This window comes from Bufo gargarizans, chromosome 7, assembly GCF_014858855.1.
Source record: "Bufo gargarizans isolate SCDJY-AF-19 chromosome 7, ASM1485885v1, whole genome shotgun sequence".
In the NCBI taxonomy this organism is placed as follows: domain Eukaryota; kingdom Metazoa; phylum Chordata; class Amphibia; order Anura; family Bufonidae; genus Bufo; species Bufo gargarizans.
The window spans coordinates 22,400,769-22,417,235 of record NC_058086.1 but is presented as its reverse complement, the minus strand read 5'-3'; the positions used below and the strand labels follow the sequence as shown (position 1 = coordinate 22,417,235).

The following is a 16,467-nucleotide window of genomic DNA, read 5'->3' as shown; positions in this document are numbered from 1 at the left end:
AAATACCGACACCAAACTTTATGCCAAACTTTTAGTAAAAAGATTGACCTCGATCATCCCAGAATTAGTGAATATTGACCAAGTTGGCTTCGTTCAAGGTAGATGTGGCTCTGATAATACAAGACGAATAGTGAACATTCTGGATTTTGTAAACAAACAGAAACTACCATCAGCGCTAGTGGCATTGGACGCAGAAAAGGCTTTCGACCGCGTCAGCTGGTCCTTTGCGTTCTCAGTGCTAAGTAGAATGGGCTTTACTACGGAAATTATCTCAATGATAAAAGCATTATACACAGAACCTTCAGCAAGAGTCCTTGCCAATGGCACTATGTCTGATGAATTTGTCATAACAAATGGAACCAGGCAAGGCTGCCCCTTATCCCCCATCATCTTCATTCTCACAATTGAACCTTTAGCGCAGGCGATCAGACAGTGTCCACTCATTCATGGGGTGAATTTAGGAGGATTAGATCATCGCATATCCTTGTATGCAGATGACATCATATTGTCTCTCACTGATCCCCCTAACTCCCTAACCGCGGCACTGAAAATTATAGAAGACTTCGGCAACCTCTCTTATTACAAACTTAATCTAGATAAGTCTCAAGTATTGCCCTTACAAATCCCGGAAACAACCCGGAAACAAATGAAACGGCAATTCCCATTAGACTGGCAGGACCATAAGATAAAATACTTAGGGATATATATTACCACTCAGACCAAGTCCCTCTACACTGCCAACTACGCCCCATTGATGGCAAATCTGGATGCGGAGATGGATCAATTAACCAAATGTGAAGTGTCCTGGCTGGGGAGGATCGCATCTTACAAGATGCTTATACTTTCGAAATTGTTGTACCTATTCAGAAACCTTCCGATCATTTTGCCACAGATCTTCTTTCATAAAGCACATCGGGCCCTAAAAAACTTTGTCTGGAACAAAAGTAAACCCCGCATAGCCTATAACATCTTAGTGAGGGATAGGAAAGCTGGAGGCTTAGGTCTTCCCAATATCAGACACTACTACCTTGCTACCCAAATCTCACATCTGAAACATTGGTGGTCTAATGCCCAGACATACCCCTGGGTGTCCATCGAAACCGCCTTGTCCCCATCTCATAACTTAAAAGCACTTCTTCTGGCCGCCTTATGCTCACCATTTAAAATACCTAAAGACATACCAAGTAGCGTATCAGCTTCCTTGTTCAATTGGAAAGACTATCACTCAGTAGGTTCAGATGGGGAAGAATCTATATGCAAATGGGCCCCTATAGAATTCATAGAGGCATGCATAGAGGACATAGACCTATCCTCATGGAAAGAAAAAGGGCTAAACAAGATGTCTGACTTGTACACGGGTGACCAACTGAGTAGTTTTGAGCACATTCACCATGTATATGATATCTCCAACCGCGATTTTTACAGATACCTACGCATCAGACACCTCTTGACTTCTAATGCTCCACTTGTCGTAAAAGCTAACCATCAGTTACTTAAATCTTGGTCTCAAGCAATTCCGATAAGGAAAGGCATAAAGCCCCTTTATACCGCATTGGGAGATAAAGAGGTATTTGAGAAAACCTCCCCTTTTAAATCCTGGGAACTCGACATGCACCTACCGATTGAGAAGACTCAATGGTCACGTGCCCTACAATTCGCTGCCAAATGTTTCCGATGTACTCTCCATTATGAGTCATATATGAAAACAACCTTGCGATGGTACTACACCCCGGATAGGCTCAGTATATTATATCCAGGATCATCGCACTTTTGTTGGAGAGGATGCGCAGGTAAGGGTACATTGCTTCATATTTTGTGGCAATGCCCCCTTCTAAGTAATCTGTGGAAACAGATCTTTATGATAATTTCCGGCATGACCGGAATCTTAACAACACCATCCCCACAGCTGGCATTACTTCTGATTGATATGGGAAGGTTCCCACCTTCTTACCGAGTGAGTGTAGCACACCTCCTTATATCAACTAAAATATCTATAGCCAAATACTGGAAATCACAAACTATCCCCTCGGTTAAGGAAATAATTGATAGAGTAGACAAAGTGGGGTGATACATCTGTCTCATTCTACTGTTTGTGGTGTGTCCATGTACTGTTTGTGGTGTGTCCATGTTGATTAATAGATAAGCAATTCTATTAGACCCTGATTCACAAAGTGGGGTGATATACCTGTCTCATTTTACTGTTTGTGGTATGTCCACATTGATATTTAACCGCTTCTGTTAGCCAGTTACTGTGATTTAGTGTTACAGAACAATCTTATTTGACACCAAGTGAGCAATACAAATAAAAAGATTCTTCGCACAGCAGAGTTGCCCACAAATTGGTCGTCTTTTTTTGTCGGAAAATTTTTAATTTTTTCAGAAAAATTAATCTTTTAGCAAAAACATTATTCTTGTACTGAAAAAATTAGTCTTTTAGCGGATAAATGAGTCTTTTACCAAATAAATTATTCGTTTACCAAATAACTTAGTCTTCTCCAGTATTACAATCTCCGATCCCTATGACGAACGACGTTGAGCAGGTAACCCACACCTGTGGGCAAAGGGAAGACACGGCCTTTGCTTTAGTGCAGAGCATGTGCATCCCCGGATGTGTAACCGAACTTGGTGGATGGATCAAACATGGCAGCTGGATTATTGCAGTAAGGGAGGATTCTCATTGGTTATTGGAATAAACCACACAAATCACTCTACCAATCGACCCAAATTCATTGTAGTCAATATGTTCTTTTAGCGAAAGAATGTGTCGTTATTGCGTCGTTATTGCAATTGTTTACGGTCTGAACTACGGCATTATTATCATACAAATCGCTCCAGCAACTGGATCCAAATTCATAATTCCTACAAGTTCTGTTATAAAATTTTATTCTGCGTCCCTCTTACCGCCACAACAAATTTTAAACAAATTCTTAGTCACTGTGCATTGCAACTTAATTTTAACCCATGTGTATCCCTCCATAAGGTCCTGGACGCCCCAATCCAAGCTATGAACGTTATTGTAAACTGTATTTTGCCTTCAACATGTAAGCCAAAGCAGAAGTGGGTCCAAAACACAGATGAGATACAAATACTTCTATTACATTTTATTTATATTTTGCACCCACTCCTGTTTTTGGCTTGCAATTACTGATCAAATACTGATGCAAAACACTGACACAATACTGATCATCTGAAAGAGGCTTTATGGATGCTCAAAATACAGGATTGTTTTTTTGTTTGTTTTATGTTTGCAGTACGCAGCCCTGCAGGGCGAGCGAATGTGAGGTCACAGGGGTAGTTACTAACCGAGAGTGTTTTTGGTACTCACAGTTTTTATATACCCTGGGCAGGCGTACAGCAGTGATGGAGAGGCTGGCACATGGATCCTCTCGGGCACTCTGTGTATATATGGACCAGGCCGGGTGGTAGGTGAGGTGCCCTGGTGCAGGTTAAGTGTGCCGGTGGCAAGATCCCTTTAAGTTTGTGACACCAGTGTCGGTAACGGTGGCACACCGATTTGTTGTAGGAATAATTGAGGAACACAAGTTGCAGTGAACCAGAACTTCCTTTTACTGAAGTTTAACTATTTACAGTCTTTAGTTATTTCCACATGTAAAAGGTTGCAACAGGCTGGCTTTATATAAAACGGCAGGCAAAGTTCTTGCAATATACTCAGAGGGAATAACACTTACAGATCAGGCTGTATTTTCCTCAGTTCCTGTCTGGCTTTCTCCAAGGCCCGTATGCCCTACTGCTGGCTTTATCCTTGGGTAGGGAAACCTTCCTCTGGTATATGTCTCCTTGCTGTAGAATATCCTTCTGCCCTTCAGCTCTCTGTTTGGCTGGAATAAACTTGGCTCTGCACTGTGCTTTTTAAGGGAACTTCAGGAGGCAAACTCTTCCCCTAGATGCAAGCTAGAACCCTGGACTCTCTAGCTGCATGTTAGAAGCTGCACTTCAGCTAAACCTCTAGCTAAAGTGTACACACTGGCCTCTAACCATACACTGCCTTCACTCTGGACTGGGCCTGACTATATATGCTAGGGGGTTCCCTAGCTCCCTCTACTGCCTAGGAGGAGGAACTACACCTAACAGGCCTGGTACAGGAGACAACAGGAAAAATACACATCAAAACACCATATAAAATACAATGACCCTGTTCCACAAAAGATGGGGAACAACGTGGCCCAATTGACCCTTGTGTAGTGCCCACATTTACCTAGTGGGACACTACATGTTCTGATGGATCAGAAGAATGGAAACATAAATGGTGATGTTAACACAGCCTTGCTGCCACTGCTGCTGCTGCCACCCTCCTCACTCTGTAATGGGGCCACTTTTGTCACGATTACTGCCACTGCTGCCGCTTCCGTCCCCACTCTGTCCTGGGGCCTCTATTGCCACTGCTGCCGCTTCCGTCCCTACTCTGTCTCGGGGCCTCTATTGCCACTGCTGCTGCTACCATCCCCACTCTGTCATGGGGCCACAACTGCCATTGCTGCTGCCACTGTCCCCTCTTTGTCATGTGGCCACTATTTGAATCTTGTGGAACTGCGCGGTTAAGTCTACGGTGATAAATTAGACCTGACGCTTTTTTATTGACCTCTAATACTGACGCACAGTAGTTTCACAGCTAACAGAAGGGATAAGCTATGAATCTTGGCGCCCTGCACGGTGAAGTAGACGGCGATATATTACAACTGCCTACAATACTGATAGCACAGTACCTACAGAATGGATTAACTAGTGTTCCTCACACATTAACTGAATGTGGGTGCACTAGAATGTAATGCACACAGCAATACCATCTCCCTGCATTCTCCCTGCAGTTTACGTTTAAAGCCTTACCATTGGGCCACCAAGTAGGATGTATATTATTAGACAGAGTGGCCTGGGTATAACAGATTTATCGTGATTAGTGAAGAATGAATTCTGAACTAAATGGATTTCTTGAAGCTTCTTCTCATCTCTAGTAGAGATATTGGCCCACTTATGCAGAATACATGACTTTGAAGTGATCTCCACATCCATTAATAAGCTACTCGTGGATGGGGAAATGATTATTAAGAATGCTAGAAGATGTAATTAGAAGATGATGTCTGTCAACCCCGATGTGACAATGGCTTGATCTGCTGGCTCCTGTGTGACTAGAATTTGAATGCAATTATATGACATCAAAACCAGTGATTTACACCTGGTATGATGAACGAGCCCAGGCGGACCTAGTGTTGCTCACACTTATTAACTTATAGAGTATTTTTTATCATATCTATATGGATAAAAGACTCTGATTTCCCCTTTTATTTTACCTGTGTACAGTTACCTGGTGATATGCAATCCAATGTTCTTATTCATACCAAAAAAGGATAAAAATGTCCCTTTTAACATCATTTTATAGGCAACAAATGTACTGCAGCAGGGTGACTTCACATTACGCTGAAATCTAAGCAAACATATAGTAGTCACCTAGATATCACATGTGCTGTTAAAACGCAATGCCTCAAACAATTTCAACTACATAAAAGTATGACTGCAAAGAAGATTTTCATATCTACCCGAGATATAACTATAAGTTTTGCAGCAATCTGACTTTTCTATCTGGGTGCTTTATGTGTCAATGTGTGTATGATTATAATATTCTTCTATTATATTAGATCTTGCTGCACTTTATTAATTATCAGAAAAAATGGCAATCATTTCTATGCTTGTACAATAAATTGTATTGTTATCAAACTGAATCACTAAGTTTCCACTGGGCATTCCTGAAACCCTCATGCAGGGGCGTACATAGCAATCACTGGGCCCCATCGCAAGAATCTGAATTGGGCCCCCATGTGAATGACGCATAGCACTCCATGGGTACGTGCACATCTGCTGCAGAGGTTCCAGCAGAAGCCTTCGTTGCTAATTCTGGCAAAAACAAAGGTCAAAATAATGCTGGATGCAGGATCTCGAATGACCCCATTATTGTGACTGGGATCCGGCAGGTGCCAGCAGTGTTTGGCATATGCTGGATCTGGCGATTCTGGTATTCTGCTGGTATGTTGAAAGAGAATCCCGAAATCTGATCACAAGTGATTATCTAGCCTTACCCGATGAATTGTGCCCGCTGCTGCTACTTTTTATATAGTGTGCCATCCTTCCTCCATGGACTGTGCCTGCTTCACCTCCTGGGTCGTGGGGCAGATCTTCACTGAGCTGGACTGGAGTCTGGACTGGTGATGCTGTTGGATCAGGTCAGGTCCGGACTGGTCAGTTAGGTCACAGTACGACGCGTGCTGGCAGAGGAACAGGACAGGGACATTCTACAAAGTGCAGACACAGAAAACTAAAGGATTTAATCCAGTCACAACTGATGTTTCTCTGATTGCTGCAGAACCTCATAATACACACCTCAGCTGCTGCAGAACCTCCTAATACACACCTCAGCTGCTGCAGAGCCTCCTAATACACACCTCAGCTGCTACAGAACCTCCTTATACACACCTCAGCTGCTGCAGAACCTCCTAATACACACCTCAGCTGCTTCAGAAACTCCTAATATACTCCTCAACTGCTGCAGAACCTCCTAATACACACCTCAGCTGCTACAGAACCTCCTTATACACACCTCAGCGGCTGCAGAAACTCCTAATACACACCTCAGCTGCTGCGGAACCTCCAAATATACTCCTCAGCTGCTTCAGAACCTCCTAATATACTCCTCAGCTGCTGCAGAACCTCCTAATACACACCTCAGCTGCTGCGGAACCTCCTAATATACTCCTCAGCTGCTTCAGAACCTCCTAGTACACTCCTCAGCCACTGCAGAGCCTCCTAATACACACCTCAGCTGCTGTGGAAACCTCCTTATACACACCTCAGCTTCTGCAGAACCTCCTAATACACACCTCAGCTGCTGCGGAACCTTCTAATATACACCTCAGCTGCTTAAGAACCTCCTAATACACTCCTCAGCTGCTGCAGAATCTCCTAATATACACTTCGGCTGCTGCAGAACATCACAACACACATCTAAGCTGCTGTAGAACCTAATAATACCTGAGCTGCAGCATAACCTCATAACACACACCTCAGCTGTGGCAGAACCTCATAATACATACCTCAGATGCTGCAGAACCTCACAATACACTACATAACCACTGCAGAACATCATAACACGCACCACAGCTGCTAAAGAACCTCCTAATACACACCTCAGCTGCTGCAGAACATCATAATACACACCACAGCTGCTGCAGAACTTTAGAATACACACCTGAGTTGCGGCAGAACCTCATAATCTGATGCTAGAGAACATATAAGGCTTTGATCACATCTGTGTTGGGGCCTCATTCGCAGATTAGGCCATAAATGCTGGACACAATTTTATAGCCTGGCAGATGGAAACCCGTCAGATCTCATCATAGTCGGCGGGATCCGTCAGGTGTTGTCGTCCATGAAGTGCCAGATCCGGAACTACAGTGATTTTCGTTGTTGTGCTGCTATGACGGGGAAGAACAGCGAACGTCACCAGCACAGATGTGAACAAAGCCTAATACACACCTCAGAAGTTGCAGAACATTATAATAGTGGCACGGGAACTACAAGTCTCATCATCACCAGATTGTTATTATTGGAAATAAGGGGGCAACACAGGGAGAGGTAAAATGGAGAGAACTACAACTCCCAGCATGTCCAGACTGTTATTATTGGATAAAAGTGGATATTACACAGAGAGAGTATAAGGCCAGGTTCACATCACCGTTTCGTTTTCTGTACTTCTGATCCGTCAGAAAAACAGAAAAATAAAGAAAAAAACGGATCCTGTATTTCAAGCATCAGTTCTGCACATTTCGCATCCGTTTGAGTCTGAGATCTGTTATTTTAGACGGCAAAAAAGTATTGCGTGCAAAATGGAAAACTAAACGGTGATGTGAAACCAGTCTAAGAAGAGAAAACTACAACTCCCAGGATGCCCAGATTATTATAGGGCATGAGCCAGTTTTACTAGGTGAGAGCTTTAAAAGGAAATAACTATAACCCCCAGTATGGCCAGAATTATTATAGGGCATCAGTATACATTACAGAGAGGGGGTACAATCATGATTCGGAGGTGGGGGGGGGGGGCAGTAAACAGGATCAGTCAGGGCAGCATAGTGTAGCTGACAGGTTCCCTTTAATAAACGTGCCACAGCTTTCTCCAGCTGTTTTTTTTTTTACTGTAAAAGGGCATTCTTTAGTAAATGACCGTCTTGGAGGTTTATAAGTCTGCTGAGAAACTGTGAGCTCGAAACAAGAGGACATTTTTAAATCAAGACTATTTGCAAGGTTGACTTTTCATTTCAAATGCATCAAGACATAGCCTTTAAAGTACTTAAAAGGGCTCTCCGAAATTTTTATACTTATGGCCTATCCTAAGGATAGGTCATCAACATGAGATCTGCAGAGGCAGACTCATGGCACCCCCCTATCAGCTGTTTGAAGAGACCATTGGATAGCAGTTGTGCTTGGTATTGCAGCTCCGCTACATGCACTTGAATGGGACTGAACTTTGTCCAGGCCGCGTGACCGATGAACGCGCCATCACATGGCCTAGGAACAGGCCTAAGCTCTCATGTAGTGCTGCAGCCTCTTCTGATCAGCAGGGTGCCAGGAGCAAGAACCCTACCAATATTGAACGTCACCAGCGCAGATGTGAACAAAGCCTAATACACACCTCAGAAGCTGCAGAACATTATAATAGTGACAAGGGAACTACAAGTCTTATCATCACCAGATTTTTGTTATTTGGAAATTAGGGGGCAACAAAGAAAGAGGTAAAAGTGGAGAGAACTACAACTCCCAGCATGCCCAGGCTGTTATAATTGGATACAATAATACAATGCAATTCAATTATTGAATTATTGGATCCTGAGGATAGGCCATCAATATCAAAGTCCTGGAGAACCCCCATTAAGACGTCCCTTCTGCCAGGGGCGTAGCTATAGGGGGTGCAGAGGTAGAAGTCGCTTCCGGGCCCACCTTGTGCCACATAAGACACTGGTATTATAGAAAGTCAGGGGCGAACTGGGAACTTAAAGTGGCCCTGGAAAAAATACTAAAAGTGGCCCCGTTTTCTAGTTGGGTCCAGATTGATGGAAGGCAATACCTTATTGAGGCACATTATACCACCCCAACAGAGCCAAATACCAAAGTCCATCACAAAATACATCCCCAAAAACTTCCACTGGCCAGCCTTGAGGAGGGCTCAGGTGGCCCCCTGGGCATTGGCCCACCGGGAAATTTCCCTGTTACGTCTATGGCCAATCCGCCCCTGTAGAAAGTGCATGCTGGTCATGTTACACCTCTGGCTGGAGAGAAGGGGTTAGATCAAGAATTTGCCATGGGAGGGGTGCCATTTCAAATTTTGCCTCGGGCAGCACAAAGTCTATCTTCCTCCCTAGCTCTGGCCACAAAGCACTGAGGGGAGGTGGACCCAAGCTGAACTCTTGCACCAGGGCCCCTGAGCCTTTAGCTACGCCCCTGCCTTCTGCTATCAACTGCCTGGATGTATATCAAACTAGTACTCCCTTACACATACATAGGAGGAAAGTAAGAGACTTTTAAGAGCTTTGTCAGGCTTTAACCTAGACCTCTGTGGTCTTTCATTTATTCAGCCCGGAATGTTTCTTCCCATAGACAGTAATACCAAGTGTATTTGTCATTTTATTTGCAAATAAAATCTTAGTAAATAAGCACATATCTGTATCTCAGCTATTCAATGGGTTAACAGCCTTTTACATATAAAATAGATCTTCTCTTAAGAAAACTAGCTTTAGGAGTCTGATATGTCCTTAACTCAAAGTCATTATCACTTACTTTGATTTTAAACTTTATCATTTTGAAAGTTTTCAAGCATACGATCATTAGAAAGAACAAGAGAAAAAGGAAAGCGTAAAGAAAAGCATCATTAAATAGAAAGTCTGAACAGAGTCGTGTGTGCCTCGAGCAAGAAGTGATTTCGTTTCCTGTTAACTGGCTGACTGGTTTCCCATACAACTCAGAGGGATAGACGCATTTTATCCCGCTGACTCCGTCCATGTTTCCATCAGATAGCCACATAATTAAGTATTGGATCTTGCAGTCACAATGCAATGGGTTGGAGGATAAATTCAACTTTTTTAAGTTTATCAAGTTATCGAAGGCCCCAGCGGGAACTACTGTCAACAGGTTCTCCTGTAGATACAACTCTTCTGTTTCCTTGGGTAGGGATGGAAAGTTCTTCAGGTTCTGGGAGCTGCAGTCCACCCGTATCGTATTATTCGTCAGTTTTATGCATTTACATTGTTTAGGGCAATCACTTCCATCAGTAACTGTCAAGAGGCAGATCCCAAGAAGTATTAGATTTGGACCAATCAGCATCCTGAAAAAGATGATCAAAATCAGGTAAGAGATTTAGTTAAAAATCATTGGTCACCTGACCATGATTTAGGGCAAGGGTACTCAACTGGTGGACCATGGTCACCACTACATTTATCACTTTCAACTGTGTCCTCAGGATGCAGATACGGTTGGTGAAGCCGGGAGCCGTCAGCTTCCTGCCTCACCATTCACTGCAATTGGTGGTTAAACGCAAGCAGATGTGATGTAGTGATGCCATCGTGCCTGTTGCACTGAACCTAAGAGAGAAGCAGACCTGCTCTCTTTGTTGGGGAACATGAGGTAGGTGAGTATTTATGTAGGATGAAATATGGGCATCAGTAATTGTGAGGGCATAACTCTCTGACTGGGCACTTAAAGGGGTTATCCAAATCCTTAACACATGCCCCCCAATGCCCTCCAGCCAATAGCAGGACGCAACAGGGAGGAGCCTCCTTAGCGTCACTTGCGATGCTAGGGAGGCTCATCCCCGTCACAGCCTGCTATTGGCTGCTCCCCCCATAGCCAGATGGGGAAACTCAGCGGCGGCTGTGCAGGGATCAGGAGCGACTCGGGTGCGGGGAGCGGAGTAAGTATAATTGGGGGAGAATGTGTTCGACTTTGGATAACCCCTTCAAGCAGGCATCACTGTGTGGGAGTCACTTAAGGGGACATCATGCTGTGTGGGATGCAGGACATTACAGGACAAGAGGACATAATACTGTGTGGGGAAAAATTATAGGCCATCGCTTTGTGTGTGGGGTGCTTAAGGGATCATCAGACTATGAGGGGAGTGCTTAAGGGACATCCTACTGTAAGAGGTGCACTTAGGGGAATCATACTGAGCAGGGGGCATCATACTCTGTGGGAGGCACTAAAGGAGCATCATACTGTCTAGGGGAGCAGTAAGGTGCATCACTATTTTGAGGTGGCACTAAGTGGACATTCTTACTGTGTTGGGGCACTAAAGACCACCATTTCTGTGTGGGTGGCACAAAGAGGATTGGGTTGGATTAGAGGCACCAAAAAAACAAATTGCTACAGCATGCTACAGCTGGTGTTGTCCCTCCTTAATTTTTTTTTGTGGTTCATACTTCCATACTAGACCCAGGCGTGTGGACCTTTACAAAAAGTACTTGAGTGCCCCCGATTTAAGGCATCTATAACATACCATTGTTAAGCGTAGTCAATGGGTGCACCAGCAGACAGATGCTCTTTAAAGTGACCAGTTTGATTCTGAGTTTAAAGGGATTCTGTCATGACATTTTAGCCCTATAACCTAAACATATGGCCAGGTCCGTCCAAATGGCATGAATCCGAAACTGTACTTATTAAATCTGCCTGTGGCTCTATTAGCACATAAAACAGGTTTTTATAACCGGTCAATCACCTACCTAAGGTGCCTAAGGGGACGTCAGTTAGTTCATGCGCACTTCGCTCAACGAAGCCGCTGCCAGGAGTCCGCGGCGCATCAGGCTGAGCATAGTGCGCAGGCGCCGGATCTAGCAGAGGGCCGGCCGGATCTGGTGGAGGCGGCGCTGAGGTGAGGAAGGCGGCGATTAAGACTGGGAAGGAGGCGCTGGGCACCAGACGGCCGGGCACCCAGTATTAACTGACGTCCCCTTGGGCACCTTAGGTAGGCGATTGCCCGGTTATAAAAACCTGTTTTATGTGCTAATAGAGCCACAGGCAGATTTAATAAGTACAGTTTCGGATTCATGTTATTTGTACGGACCTGGCCATATGTTTAGGTTATAGGGCTAAAATGTCATGACAGAATCCCTTTAAGGGATTATATCATAAAGAATGCATTAGCCCCGATCCCCACTGATCTCATATTGATGACCTGTCATGCGGCCACCAGTATCAAAATCCTTTAAAATCTATGTAAGAACTGCTACACTATTACCCTGACCTTATAATTTGATTGATCAATATTTTAGGGTAAGTTTACCACCCCTTCTAAATTATGTATATGGTCTATATCTTGCTTGAAGACGAGAACAGGTTAGCTCATTATTTACTTTGAGATATTCTTCCCAATGGGGAGTAAATTGATAGGAACATAACTATCAGTTGCTAGTCGTGTGGCTTGTGAGCGATCCTATAATTAAACAGTCACATAAAGTTGAGGAGTTGCTTCCACCTTTAAAACTCTGTCGCATTTAACCTTCCCTGACTTACACGTGTTTAGCTGTATATTAATTGCCTCTTGCTCTCATTGTAGTTCCCTTACTGAATCTAGCTAGGAAATCTAGTGACAGTGCATTTTAATTGTCACATTTTGCTTGCACGTGGCTATTTTCCAGAGCCTGTTAAATGGCAAGAGGTAAAGATGAAAGTTAGCTTTATGGGGCGTGAAATTAAAAGCTGAAAATTTGATAAGGAAAATATGATATATTTAGATTATAGGTCGGTTTTCTTATTGCATGTTTCTAATTTTTTTATTGATATAGTTACATTAAATCAGGCATGCTCAACCTGCGGCCCTCCAGCTGTTGCAAAACTACAACTCCCAGCATGTCCGAACAGCCTTCAGCTATCAGTCTACAGCAGGGCATTGTGGGAGTTGTAGTTTTACAACAGCTGGAGGGCCGCGGGTTGAGCATGCCTGCATTAAATGGTATTGATTAAGCATAGACAGTATGAAAAATTCTTAAAAGGGTTTTCCAGGACCCTGATATTCCAGATAGGTCATTATTATCCAATCAGTGAGGGTACCACTGATCAGTTGTTCCTCGCAGCCTCCAGTGCTGGAACTAGCACTGTAAATGGAGCAGGAAGCACAGCGCCGTTCAAAGTGTAGTGCCCATGCTGCATTACTGCAGCTCATCTCCCATTGAAGTGAATGAGAGCTGAGCGTCAGTAACCGGGCATGGCCACTACACCTCGAACGGCGCTGTGCTTCCTGCTCCATTCTAGTTCCAGCACTGGAGGCTGCAGGAAGCCCCCAGAGGGAGACAGATAGGTGTATACAGTCTTTGTAGCTGTTCTTTGTTCTAAATAAAGGCTCTGAATGGGGGACAACCGTCCCCCCTATTGCCTCAGAATTCCATTACAGCATATTAGAAAATGGGTTCAATCTTTTTTGGATTTACCCAGTGCAGTTAGAAAATAATTTCAACTTTTTGCAGCCATTATGAGAGCAAAGGCAGAAAACAGTACTAGTCTAGTCTACTTAGGGGCCAAGGTGATTTTTGGGTCTCCACAGGGCATAAACCTTTTTACACCCTCCTAAACTAAAGCAGGCCAGATACATTAAATAAATGTTGGCTGAATCCACCAATTTTAGCAGGACTATGTAATGTGTATGGGGCCTCCTGATGGCAGATGTTGAGGGAAATTTCAGCTGCCCAGTCCTTTTGACCTCATGGAAATAAGCTGCTGGCCACAAGTGTCTGACAGAGGCTTATACCCCTCTCCCCATTCATAACACACACACATGCCTGGCCAAGTTGAGAGGGCAAGTGTATGGAGGGATCAGGAAAGATAGCTGTTGACCAACAGTCACCTCATGTCTATGGAAAGTCCTATACACCTGATGGACACACAGTTGCCCCTTTGACTACTACCTTTTAAGACTAATGCTTACTGGAGATTGAATTATGTATGGAACTGTAAGTTAGAAAGCAAGGGTTTGTCTTCTCAATGAATCCATCCACTTTTATGTAATACATCACAAAGCCATATGAATACTCAAGGTCATTGAGGTGGTTAATTATGTCAGGGAGGCCATAGGTTTTTCTTACTTTAGATGCTCAGATATCATTTTTAAAGACATGCCAGGAATAGCTAGAAAATCTTTCAGATTACCTTTAGCTGCTATTGGAATCCACATACAGTAGATCCATGTCCATGATTCTTCATGTTTCCTGATCACGGAAACTGGTAATTGTGGTTATCCACCTCTCCTCCCAGTGTCAGACCTACACATGATGACTGAGCAGATAATATGGCAGTAGATGGTGACGGTAACCAGAATTAGTGGAAAGAGACATCTTGGCGTTTACGATGTGTGTGATACAGCTGATGTGACCTGCCCTGTTGTCAAGGAGAGATAAGAGACCGTGGTTAGGGCTACTGAAGACTCCTCAGCACACTAGTGTTCAGGATTGATAAGAAGTCAGCGAGATATTATTCCGAAGCTGCACACACTACTACAAGTAATGTTTCAAATTAATTTTTTTCAGAATAATATTTTTTCAATGCAATTACCAACAGTAAAACTAGAAATCAAGAAATTGGAGAAAGTGCATCTGTAGGCCCATCTTTTCTCATTGCCGCTTGACCGCTCTACATAACGATTAACTGGAGTCATGTACAAGATGTTTAATTTCATCTGTACACTTCTCTCATAAAATATATGCTTAAAAATGTATTATAATGTATGAGTAAGCGCGTTGGATACTCTTTTCTAGTCCTCCATTGCACATTGCAGATTTCGTAAAAAAAATAAAATCAGACAATAAAAATTGACTGAAAATGTTGGGTCAGGCTGATCATCGACAAGTGCTGATATATACGTCTTTTTCTAGCTGTTTTAGTGCAATAAATTATCTTGAATTTCAGATTAAATCATTTGCACAGATCAGCTTTGGAATTACAGATTTATGATGTGTAAAGCTGCATGACAGTCCCCATAGAATACTGTACCTCCATACACAGTTTTTTTTTTTTCTTCAAGGATTCATAAAAAATCTGTAAGGAAATGAAAATGTTGTGGGTTCCATCACATGTCATATTAGAAGAAAATACAGTGCCCCATGAAAGCCCCAAATGGGTGGCACACTGGCACTCAAAACTCAGACATGGTCTAGAAAAGCAAAAGCAAGTAGATATTTGCCATAATCATCTGCAACAGTTCCTACCTCTGTAGATGATTCCATACAGCACTGGTCACCACGGATAGTCCACTGGGGATATAGTCCCTGTCTTACAAGCCATTCTTAATCCGGCATGTTGAGTTAGTGAGATGTATAGCAATACTAAAACACCAACACGCAGCACACGCACTTACCCCTCCCCGCCCAGATGACCTTATGTCCAATAACTTTAAAGAAAAACGTTTTGCTTGTGCACGTTAACCCCTTACCATCCGCTTTCACTTGGTCGGTATTTTGCATCAGAATTTGTAAACCAAAACCATGAGTGGGACATAAACAGAGAAAAAGTATAAAAAAGGGGAGAAAAAAGTGAAACATTAGCAGCTGTAATAATACCGCACCGCTGCTGCAAAGGAAATGGAGTGCAGGCAATTTTGAATAAGAAGCAGCACTCACACAAGCACCACAGCAGATCGTCAGGGGTGCCGGGTGTCGGACCCCCACTGATGAGATATTGATGATCTATCCTGAGGATAGGTCATCAACATTAAAACACTGCACAACCCTTTTACATACGGTATTTCTCACACTTTATATGAGCTCTAAATAAAATGTAATATTAGAAAAAGGACTACGGTATATGTAAAGGTATTTTACAGGACTTAAATGTTGTTTGCAAAACTGCATTAAAGAGCCTCAGTCAGCAGATTTGTCCCTATGACACCGGCTGACCTGTTACATGTGCGCTTGGCAGCTGAAGGCGTCTGTGTTGTCCCATGTTCACATGTGTCCGCATTACTGAGGGAAAAAAAGGAGGTTTAATAGATGCAAATGAGCAATGGGGGCATTTCCTTTACACCTAGATGCTCTTATTTCTCTGCAACAGGTCAGCCAGTTTCATGGATAAGAATCTGCTTACGGATTTCCTTTAAATATTTCTAGCCTATGCTGTGAAGTTGCTGGTGATAGTGCAGTACGCCAGTCCTTCAGGGTGAGCGAATTTGAGATCACGGGGGTCAGTTTACAGACAGAGGGTTGCTCTTAGTACTCACAGTTTGTTGTATACCCTTGGCAGGCGTACAGCAGTGATGAAGAGGCTGGAACGTAGATCCTCTGGGGCACTCTCTAGATATAGGGACCAGGCCGGGTGATTGGTGAGGTGCCCTGGGTGTTGTAGGTTTAGCGTGCCTGTGGCAAGATCCCTTACAGTTCGTGACGCCAGTGCCGGTAACTGTGGCACACCGATTGTTAGGAGGAATAATGGAGG

At 43.5% G+C, this 16,467-nt stretch overlaps 1 long non-coding RNA gene across 2 annotated transcripts; it reads right to left on the bottom strand.

Moving 5' to 3' along the window:
- Positions 1 to 9,644: 9,644 nt before the first annotated feature.
- LOC122943854 lies at positions 9,645 to 15,910 on the bottom strand. Of its 2 annotated transcripts, XR_006390899.1 has the most exons (4): positions 15,246 to 15,910; positions 15,031 to 15,075; positions 14,191 to 14,418; positions 9,645 to 10,381 (listed from the first exon to the last, which is right to left on the bottom strand). It is a non-coding gene; the product is annotated as an uncharacterized LOC122943854 (long non-coding RNA). The 2 variants fall into 2 exon arrangements; XR_006390898.1 differs by lacking the exon at positions 15,031 to 15,075 and having other exon boundaries at positions 15,246 to 15,841.
- Positions 15,911 to 16,467: the final 557 nt, after the last annotated feature.